We start from the raw sequence: 11155 nt of genomic DNA, 5'->3' as shown, positions 1-11155 counted from the left end.
CCTATACGGCAATTCATGGACCTTTCTAAAAAGAACTTAGACTATTATCCTCAACCACCACCCTGAGGAGACAGTGCGGTGGGAAATTCTTTCAGGACCTTTAAGTCGCTAAGCTCTCAGAGTTCCAAGGAACAAGCAAACCCAGTAGAGGCGAGAGCCTGGCTAAAGGAAATATAGGAATCATTTAAGATTCTAAATGATGGACGAATCACAAAAGTCTGTTTTTGTCACTTACCCTCCTAAGAGAGAGGCCACCCGCTGGTGAAAGACCAAGAAAGGCACGGAGCCAGAGGTTATAATAAACTGATTAAAGTTCAGTCAATTGTTTTGGGAAAGTACTTCCCAAGGTTATGGAAATAGTGTAGAAGCTTTAGAGCCGAAACAAAGGCGGACGAGTATGATAAATTATGAATCTAAGATTGTAAAAGTTGTCCAGATTTGTTCAGAGGACTAGAATCCCATAATGACGTGATGTTTGAAGTCAATGATTAGTGGGTTCGTGAAATGATTGCAAGAGAGAGGTAGATAAAAAAGAAACTGAAGTGGAAAGGAATATAAAGGCAATAGAGTTGGAGGAATGATAAGGGAGTTAGATACGAGGAAACCCTAAAGACTCGTAGCAATAGAAATAGAAAATTATATAATCGTCAGGATGAGAGTGAGTCACCATGAGTTAAAGCTGATGGATGAAGGCATGAAAGATACATATATTTTATCCCCTTTAAGTTGGGAGGATTCGAGGAAACCTTGAGATAGTCCGAAGGATAAACAAGGAGACGCGGATAGACTGAGGAGACAAGAAAGTAAGAAATTAGGAAAATTGGATGAAGGAAGTGACCTTCAAGAAAGTAAAGTGTAAGACTGGGGGCATGATACCCAGAAAGGGAGACGCCAGGTATGAAAGATATCCCAATATTGAGATGACCGTTGAGATAAACAACAAAAGTAAATAAGGATTTATTAAGAAGAAGTTCACGTTGAACACGACCAATATCTTGTAGAACATCCCTGTTATCATTATTAATCAGGCAAGAAAAGTGGATAACCGTTGTTATCTTTTGGAGTCCATATTGATAGACCTCATTTTGAATACAGATGTTATTGCGAAATTAGGAATATACTATCGAGCTGGGAATGATTGAATAAGACACCCTTATCAGGGATACATGACTTGATTTATCTATGAAAGGATGCAAGTACCTTTTTAAAAAAGGTGAAATTAAGGATGGAACCTTGATAACTTGAGATGAACCATAGAGGAATGCATAAAGGTTGGCATTTCACCCTTAATAGGGGCATTATGAGTTGGGTAGTATGGAACGAAGGACTAAGGTAACAACAACCTTTAAAGATCAGTACAAAAATTTTTCAGAAGTACTTAAACAATGGTTCTAGTATTAGTAAATGGTATCTTGATACGCCCTGTACCTAGGGAGTACCGGATGAAGAATTTAAGGATAACCTTAGAGGTTTTACAAGGAAAAAGGTAATATTCAAAGTTCTCAAGAATAGAAATTTTGATAAGGAAATATGACATAGTTATAATAATTCCAGGTGGGCATGTGTTGAACCATAAGAAAGTATAGATCGACCCAATGAAGGTCGAGATTGGTGAAAACGAGAAGGACCCAAGATAAGAGACGTCCTAAGTATGATCGAGAGTCAGTCGTGATAATGTTCACATCTAAAGACTAAGGCAATGACTTATGAAAAAAAATGGTGATTTTTTTTCTTCTCACCAGGACTTAAGAAAAGCATTTTCACATAAGCAGTGATTGAAATGAGGTAGAAAATTTATTTGGAGGTGGTTAAAAAATGACATTAATTGTAAGGAAATTTTACTATCAGGAAAGGTCAAAGAGGTGGCCGACACTTTAAGTGTAAGAGGACAATTATAAGCACACGTGCCAGAGGAATACAGTGATGATGGTTAAAGCCGTGAAGGTTGTATTATGGTTTGAAAGATTGACATTTCTTCTGATGATTGTACGATACTCAACCGTAATAGTAGTTTGGTAAAGATTTAATTCATGTTAGCACTGTGAGCGGGCTATCTATTTTAGAAGGTCCTATCTTGAGATAAGCCAGAACCATGTTACGAGAGGACTAAATGAACCTTTGAGCTTCATGTCTCCTAATAAAGACATATGGTTAATAATGGTATTAACCTGCTATCGTTGCTTTCATTGAAACTCTTATGAAATTTTATCTGCTTCATGTCATATGTGCGTCAAGTTCAGGAGTGTTCTTCATGAATCATGAGCGGTGATCATGTTACCTCCTTAGAAGAATTCGATACGACAGGTATGGACTCCGTATGGTTAGCTATTAAGATTCTAAGGAAAACGAATGATGACAGTAGGTCAGTGGTGGACCATAGTAATGCAGCAACGATTCTTTGAATAATGAGCCGATTATAACCGTGAGAGTTGTAGTGTAATGGATGTTGAGATTGGGTACCACTAATCGGGTTGTGGTGATGTATAAGTAATCATCGGTAGACTAACTAAGGTGATCATTTACCTATGATATATTTATTCCTTCTTATCGATAAAGAGTAGTATTACTATACGAAGAAGGTTACGGAATAGCAATGGATTCTAGTAACTATGATGTCTAGAATGAAATCCGATATTCGATTTTTGCTGTCAAGGGAGTTTCAAAGGTGATTGAGTATAAGCTCGAGGAAGAGCATGGGTCCATAGAATGATGGACGGAATAGCAAAAATATTTAAGCATGTGAAATGCAATGCGATAATACTGGATATTGATATATATATATATATATATGTTTTGTTCTTTTGTGATAAACCTCTATAGTTCAGAGGTAGATTCCAAGCCAGATCTTTTGTGGCAGAATTTTTTTTATTTATATATATATATACAATTCTCTTTAATTCGTTCTTTTCTTTTCATTTTGTATAAGCTGAGAAGAACAACCCTTCCAGAAGGGGAGGTATTGCCGAATGACTATCTATCTGTGTGATAGAAGCCTAGTAGGATACCAACTATTGTTTAATTGCTTGTCAAGTACTAAAGGCTGGCTACCTTCTGTACTAACTATGCAATAGAACAAGTGTTCATGATCATAGTGATCTCTCAACAACTTCCTTTAATTCTATATGATTGATCACACTTTGGAAAATAGAAACAGCTAAAAAAGGAGTAGTAAAGTTATGGTGGTATTCGGAATGGAAACACGTTCGTGATACTAAGGTTGACGTGGTTATTAAAAGGTTATAAAACTCTAGCGAGTAAAGGTATATCTAGAATAGTATTCTGTACGGAAGATAGTAACGCTTACGAACCAGAAAAGAAGGAGTATTGAGAAGTAAAAGCTATAATGCTAGAAGCTATGATGAGAGTCTGTGCAATAGACTTGATAGAATTTGGAATGATCACTTAACGCGGATTGAGTTTTCTTACGACAATACATCATATGTCATTATCGAGATGTCTCCTTATGAGATCCTTGAAGGAAGACAATGTCGATCTCCCTTATGTTAGGATGAAGTTGCAGAGCGCAAGATGCTCGGACCAGCAGTGGTCCAAAGGACCAGGGATATAATAGATCTAATCAGAAGACGGCTGGTAGTAGCCCAAGATGGACATGAGAAGTATGTTGAATTGACACGAAAGGACAAGGAATAGGAAGTAGGGGACCTAGTGCTGTTATAGGTATTCCCTTGGAAAAGATGGATGTGGTTCGGAAAGAAAGGAAAGTTAAGTCCATGAAGTGTTGGACCCTTGGAGATATTAAGACTTATTGGGAAGTTAGCATATGAGCTAGCCCTACCCCCGAACCTGTAGCAAGTTCATAATGTGTTCCACGTATCAATGTTAAGGAAGTATAATTTGGATGCCAGACAAATAGGGGCACATGAGCGCATAGCCATGCAACCAGACGTAACCTATATGGAGCAACCAGAAAGGGTTATAGATCGAAAAGGAACAAGTGCTTAGGAGAAGGGTTATCAAACTAGGCAGAGTTTGGTGGTAGAACCACAATGTGGGAAAATTTACTTGAGACTTAGAAAGTGCAATGCTAAGAGAACATCCCTATTCATTTTCTATCTGATTCCAGGACGGAATCCTTTTAAGGAAGGTAGACTGTAATAACCCCAATTTTTGGAAAATTTTGAAACACGGATGAAGAGTAACTTTTGTTGATGATGTTGATTAAGGAAAATTATCAGAACACGCTATATAGGAGTACTGTTATGGAAATTCTAAGATCGTATTAGTACTCCATAAAGTAAACAAGTGTATGTAAAGATCGTCAGAATCCAAATCCGAACACTTTGATTTTTTCCCGAAAATCCACCAGATACCGAAAGAATTGAGTATAAGGTGACAGGATAAAAAGGATTTAAATTCAAGAATTTTAAGAGGGGATCATAAAAAGGAATATAAAATATTGAGAAAGGTTTAGGGAACCCAAGTAATAAGATCCCGTATATGATCCCTCAAACGACGAACGAGAACGAAAGTTAAGCGAACCGTAAAACAAATAAGCGACCAAGAGACAAGCTTGTACAAAAAGCCTAAGATTGTGACATCATCAAACCACAAGGAAGAGACATGTGGCAATTGGATGACATAAGAATGATGACCTAAGCATGACAAAAAGAAGTGTGTTGTTGGTTGATTGTGAACCATTCATTTTTTACCATGGTAAATCCTCAAAATTAGCCAAGCCATAAACAAAGAAACAAAACAAAAAAATCATAACACAAACTTGACTTTTCATTTTAAAGAAGCAAGCTCTCGGCCAAAACCAGAGCAGCAACTTCAAACTACCATATCTCCTTCAATACTCACTCAAATAGTATGTTCTATAGCTCTTTGGAAAGGTATTGAGATGGCCTACAACTCTTGTTCACAAGTCTCATCCAAATAAGCATGGTAAGACCCTAGTTTTGACAGTTCTTTCAATCTGACTTTTAGAAACTTTAAAACCTAACTTTGTGTTCTTGATTTCTTTGGAAAGATCAAGCTTGTAGGGGGCTCCCTAAGACTTCCTAGCTACTATAATCACTCCAAGGAAGGTATAACACCTCCAAACCCTAACTTTACTTTGAGTATTATGATGGTTTTGATGGATATAGTAAATGAGAAGCATGATGCTTGTGTGTTTAGAATTTGGATTGGATTTGTAGTGATTTGGATGTTGAAATCTTGTTTATAGTTAATGAAACTTAAGTATAGCTAGTAGTTCATGTGTGGGGTTGTATAAATTGGAAAATCTTGAGGTTTGGGGACTGATGTAGTAAGGTTTGGATGAGGGTTGGTTGTATTGTTGGTTGTGAGTTGAATGGTGGTTGTTTGGAGTGGTTTAAAACTTGGTAATCGCGTAAACATAGTCGTCGTAATGCCCAATTTCATACAACTGCTTGATCTTAGTGTTCGGGACAGAGAGCTAACTATTGAATCTGTCACTTTGCCATGTTTAGTTAGATTATGTCGTAAGCTTCGTTTTGATATGTGGTTTGCTTGAATCCGATGTACGGTTTAGGAGAAATGACCGTTTTAAGTAACAGCGTTTTACGACCGAACCATTACCCCTCGCCTTACTTTGAAACCTTGGTTAAGGCCTTAAATGACTAATTAGAGTATGAAAAAATTATGTAAAGTGGATTAGGCAGTTGGTAGATTACTCGCGAAAGAATTGCCTTAAAATTCTTAATGCTTAATTTATTAAAAATGGTGGAGCCAAGGGTACTCAAACGACTTATGTGATTCGTTAAGCGTAGAAGTGACCATAAGCGAACATTAGGGTTCAATTGGTTAAAGTCTAGTTTCTTAAGTGACCGTGGGTTAATTCCGACTTATGTTGTTGTTCATAGGTTATCGGACCCACTCTAAGCTTAAGTCTATCCGGGAACACTCAGGCAAGTTTTCTACCCGTTATACTGTTGTTGTGATGTATATATGTATATGCATTATCTTGTGATAGATGCATGATGGTTAATTAGCAAATCTTGCGATATATTGGAGCATGCTGATATGGTTTATATGCATGTCTGTTTCGTAATCTTGATATCTATCTGTTGATTCCAATGCTTATAATTGCATAATACATATGCTAGAGATAAGAAGTAGTTGCGTATACCCTTAGTACAGGGGACCCAAAGGCGAACATTTTCTAAAACCGGGAATCGATGTTCCCGAGTATATTATATATATTTATATAATATATATATAGATATAGTTTTCAAAACTATTAATCGAATAAGGTTTATTCGATAACTTTATTTTTATTAATGAATATTACTTTGAATATTCATTCGAGGACTTATGACTCCGTTTATTTTATTTAATGAATATTATTTTGAATATTCATTCGACGACTTATGACTCCATTTATTTTATTTAATGAATATTATTTTGAATTATCATTCGAGGACTTACGACTCCGTTTATTCTATTTAATGAATATTATTTTGAATATTCATTCGAGGACTTACGACTCCGTTTATTCTATTTAATGAATATTATTTTGAATATTCATTCGAGGACTTATGACTCCGCTTATTTACTAAATAATATTCTTTATTTTATTAAAGAATAATGTTTCGATAATCAAACTTATTTTCGATTATTCAAAATAAAGATCATACTTTCGTATAAGTATATCTTTGGTTATTAATATTCATTTCAAGTATGAGTTTTAAAACTTCTACTTCAATTATTTTTATAAAGATTATTCTTTATGGGAATATTATTTAAATAATAATATTCAGATATTTTCTAATATATTGGGACTGATTTATTTTATTAAATCAGCATTACTCCAAACATTCTTAAAAATATTTTCGAGTCTTCAAAATGATTTTTAAAAGTTCACCGGATCCCAAAACTCATTTTTATATTTAAGATCATCCTTTCGAAGGGGATTTAAATACTCGCTCAAAACCTGAGGGATCCGGCTCTTTGGTGTATTTTACATTCGCAACAAGGTTGATGTTTTGAGAAAACAGTTTGATTACTTGCCCAATGTTCGGGAAGTAAGCCCATCTAATTGAGTCGGCATAAGCGACAGGCCGGGGTACGGTCTATCAAAGTGTAAGTGGCTGGGTGGCAGTCCATCAACGCGTAAGAGGCCGGGTGGCGGTCCAGCACAAGGTCCTAATGAGGCCAGGGTGATGACCGGTGGGGGATTCATCCATCTACTAGTAGAAAAGGTTACTTATTGGTATCTTTTCCTGATCAGCAAGATATCGGGTTTATGCCAAAATTCTTTTCTTTCCAAATTCATTGGATATTGCAACTCTGTTCATACTTTACATGACAGAGGTTTTCAGGAAATGTATGGGAGATATATATGAATATATATATATCGGTACTTAATGAAGTATCTCGTAACTTCATTTCATTCAATGATATTTCAAAGATTGAATCTATTCAAATCTTATCTTGTAGTCTCATCTATGTGATGAACTTTTAAAACTGATTATACCTTGAACGGTGGTAGTTCAAGTAGTATTCGGAAAAGATATAAGTATATTGGGGTATCTTGTAACTTCATCTTTTCAACTTATATCTGGTTAATGATTATCTTATGCATGACAAAGATTTTCAGAAAAACGTTGAGACAAGGTTAGATATATAAGATCACCTTACAATGATATTTTTATACAGTTATAAACTGGAACTCTATGTATATTATGCATGGTAGAGGATTCTAAGATTTTGGAAAGTATATATACTTATATACTGAATATTTTGTGACTTGGTCGTGTTAAGATACCTAACTTGGTTCATTTCTTCTTGACCAAGACTTTCATGAGTACTATGGGAATGCTCATATATTGTTAATTATTATACAAATTATTTCGGTGGGCTTGTTGCTCACCCTTGCTTCCTTCTTTCATCACACAACAACAGATAGACAAGGTGAACAGGATCAAGCTCCCAATTCGTGAGCGGTTAGGAAACGTTCCGCAGTTTCCTGTAGGCGTTGATGCCGTTGTAGCTGAGGTAGGAGCTACCAGTAGGCTAGGCTTTCAACTTTTGTTGTACCAGATTTATGTATATTTATGAATTGTAATAATGGCAAAGAATATGTGAATGATTCAGAAACCCTTTTTATGGTGAAATGGTTTATAATTGTGGAATAAAATGACTTGTGTTATTTTTGGTATTCATCTCTGAGACTATAACTTGTGGTGTGTGTGTGTATATTGTGGGGTCACAGTACGCAGTAGTTGTTTGACTGTTAAGATTAAGTATTGATAAGGGAAATGAAACTCGTGACAACCCGAATCCCCGACCCCGGATTTGGGGGTGTTACATCTTCCTTAAAATTTTCAGCATTAACATCTTTAACATAAGTAGAGAGAATCTGTAAATCCATTAGAAATAAAATTTCTTCTTCTTCTTCAGTTTTCACAGAATCATGAATTGCTATTACTCTTTCAGTATCAAGAGAATAATTAGAACTTGTAATTTTGTCATCAGGAATTGGACTAGGAGTAACAAGAGTAGCTTCTATATTAGATCCATGTGATCTATCCTTAGAGACTTGAGTTGACTGTGTCTTTTGACTTTGAATTCCAATTCCAGTTTGAACTTTCACAACATCAGAGGTCTCCTTCTCTTGTTTATCACCATCATCATCAGAATTGGTATTTCTTCTCAAAACTGATTTAGATTGAAATTTTGTCTTGGGTACTATCTCCCCTTTTTTTGCATCTAGACTTTGTAGAAGAGAGAAAATAGCATCCAACTTGGAATTTATAGCATTCTGACCAGCTTCCAAAGCTGTCAGCTTCTCGGACATGTGACCTTGTTTTGCTTCCAAGCTAAACATTCTCTTTATCAAACCACTATGTTTGTTTGTTCCTTTAATAGTCACAGAAAGATCAACAATCTCTTCTCTAAGATAAACATTATCTTTCTTGAGGGAAGAGACAAAAGAATGCAGTCCTTCGACTAACATTGTTATGGACTTGATAGATGCTTTCATATCAGAAATTGAAACCAATTGAATAGCATGATCAGATAAAGTCTGAGCATATTCCATAGAGATCTTCTCACTGGGTAATCTCTAAGAATGATTCCATTCATTAGCCCTATGAGGATGAAGAATAGGAGCATGACTAGATGATGAACCAAAAGTAGACAATTTAGATGCTTCAGTACCAGCTTTTAGAGCAGCATCATCAGGATTATCATCATCAGAATCATCATGATCACCAGAAGATTTCTCAGGAATATCAGAATCAAAATCAGAATTAGGAATAATGTCTTTGAGCTTTAAATCTGGATATGCCTTAGAAGGCTTAGTTAACTTTATAGATCCTATAAAAAAAGAACCATGAGTACCTAAATCTCTCTGTTCTTTAAAAGTGATCTCATCACTTCTCACACCACTCATCTCACGACTTTTAATAGTCAGAGCTTCCTCACAAGGATTAACTAAATCCTGACACTCATCTGCCTCTCCTTTTGCCAGTTAAGGATCCTGCCTCTCTTTAATTCTTTTTTTCGCTAAATCTTTTCTCTCATTCTCACATGAAAGGCTCAAATAAGTTTGTCCTACAGAAATAAGAGGTGGCTGAGAAGAGTTGTCTGTGATCATATGACTAGAGGTATTCCTTTGTAAAGGTCTAATCATATTCATGTCATCAGATAAAATAGAGTGTAAAGGATATGTACCTTGAGTAGTATAAACCATTGGTATATCTGTGAGTGGTTGTACCAAGATGCCTTCAATATTATCTTGAGAAGTGAGCAGTACATCTGGATTTATAGAAACAGGAACAGCTTCATCAGGAATTGTCCTTTTGTCCAGAATGTGCTACTTGTCAGGAATTGACCAATATTAGGATTTGATACTAAGTCTGCAATAGTAATTTGAACCGTTGGTTCTTGTGTGACTTGAGGTGTAGAAGCTTCTTTAATCCTTTGAACTGAAGGTTCTTATGTGCTTCCCTCAAATATAGGATCATTGATAACAATATCCAATCTAACAATGTACTTTTGATGAGCTTCCCTGTCTTGTACTATCTTCAGAATGTCATCAGCCACAGAAATATGACTTCCTTGAGCAATGTCAGGAATAGTCAGATGTGATGTCATGCTTGTACCTACACTATGAGCATGTGGTTCTTGTGTAGCTAGGGCATTAACAGGTGCATCTTCATTTGAGAAAATGGTTCTTGTGTACTAAACCCCTTCTGTGGTGATTGAAGTTTGGTCTTTTTACCTTGATAGAAGTCCATGCCTTTCTCTTGATAGAATTCTGCAGACCAACTTCCTTAGCAATTTCAACTATCTTGGCTGTTTAAGATTTAGTAACTGTCTAATCAGGAATTATCCCTTTATTGTCAGGAATTGCATGAGACCTGTCAAGATTTGACAATGACTTGTCAGGATGTGTAGATTCCTGATCCAGAGCAATATCAGCCAACACTGTAAGACCATTTGATTTCCTTTGAACCTTTTATGCTGCCTTCATCAGTCTCCTTTTCTTAGGCTTAGCAGCTGTAATCAAACTTTGGTCTTCTTCTGCATTAGCACCAGTAACCTCCACTGGTCTAGAAGGCTTCTTGAATACAATTGGATCATCACTGTCACTCTCAATGTCTGATGATTCATCAACCAGTTTAACACCAGTTCTAACTTTCCTTCCAACATTCTCCTTAATTTTTTATAGATGAAACACTTTTCTTCCTTACTCTATATTTTTTCTCCAAATATTTAGGTGAATGGCAAACAACCTCTAGACCTGATTGTCTATTAGATACATCAGTCTTATCTATTATCTTTGATTTTGTGACTGATTCTTGTTGAGAAGAACTAGAGGTGATAGAGTGTTTTGATTTAAGGGAAGAAAATAAGAAACTTTGGTCAGGAATAGGGTTCGATGTGCCCTGTTCCACAGTGTAAGTGTAACACCCCCAAATCCGGGGTCAGGGATCCAGGTCGTCACGGTCTTTCTTTCCACAATTATCACTTAAGTTAATTAATAATAAACAACCTCATGCTGTGACCCCACACTAGCACACACCACAACACGTCATAGTCTCAGAGATGAAATTGAAATAAGTACAAGTCCTTGAATCCACAATTAAAAGTTATTACAACCCAAAATGATTACTTGATAAGTTTACAGTTAATTTCCATTATCTGCCACAAGTTATAATTATAC

The sequence above is a fragment of the Apium graveolens genome, chromosome 8, assembly GCF_009905375.1.
Source record: "Apium graveolens cultivar Ventura chromosome 8, ASM990537v1, whole genome shotgun sequence".
NCBI classification, from domain to species: domain Eukaryota; kingdom Viridiplantae; phylum Streptophyta; class Magnoliopsida; order Apiales; family Apiaceae; genus Apium; species Apium graveolens.
This window is presented reverse-complemented; position numbering follows the sequence as displayed.